Source organism: Penaeus monodon, chromosome 28 (assembly GCF_015228065.2).
Source record: "Penaeus monodon isolate SGIC_2016 chromosome 28, NSTDA_Pmon_1, whole genome shotgun sequence".
In the NCBI taxonomy this organism is placed as follows: Eukaryota; Metazoa; Arthropoda; class Malacostraca; order Decapoda; family Penaeidae; genus Penaeus; species Penaeus monodon.
This window is the reverse complement of record NC_051413.1, coordinates 7,837,545-7,837,969: the sequence shown is the minus strand read 5'-3', so window position 1 is coordinate 7,837,969 and position 425 is coordinate 7,837,545. Positions and strand designations below refer to the sequence as shown.

The following is a 425-nucleotide window of genomic DNA, read 5'->3' as shown; positions in this document are numbered from 1 at the left end:
GCCACCCACTGATGAAAAAAAGCAATATATATTCTAAACCAAGCAGCACAAAATCCTACCTTCTGGGGAGTCATGTTTGGGCACCGCCAGTTGTAGAGGTAATACTGCAGATTACCATCACCTTGGCCAAATTTGAGTTCATCAAGGAACTGAGAATTTTCATCAGATCCAGTGCATTGAATACATCAAATTCAGACTGAAATAGTTCACAAAAATTTTAAGTTGCCTGAGAATGAATAAATGCACTGAGTATATTTGGTAGAAAGTATTGTATACTTTAGTTAGACATAAAAATGTATATGCTTTTTTGATGAAAAAGGGGAGGATTGCAAGTTACCAGTATGATTACAAGCATGAAGATTAAATTATATTAAATAATAAACACTCAAAGTTATTGTGGTATAGTAACAAAAAACTACCACTTA

General features: G+C 33.4%; 1 pseudogene; it reads right to left on the bottom strand.

Annotated features, from left to right (window-relative positions):
* The window catches only part of LOC119591033, an 8,097-nt pseudogene that overhangs the window by 7,391 nt on the left and 281 nt on the right, over nucleotides 1–425 (bottom strand).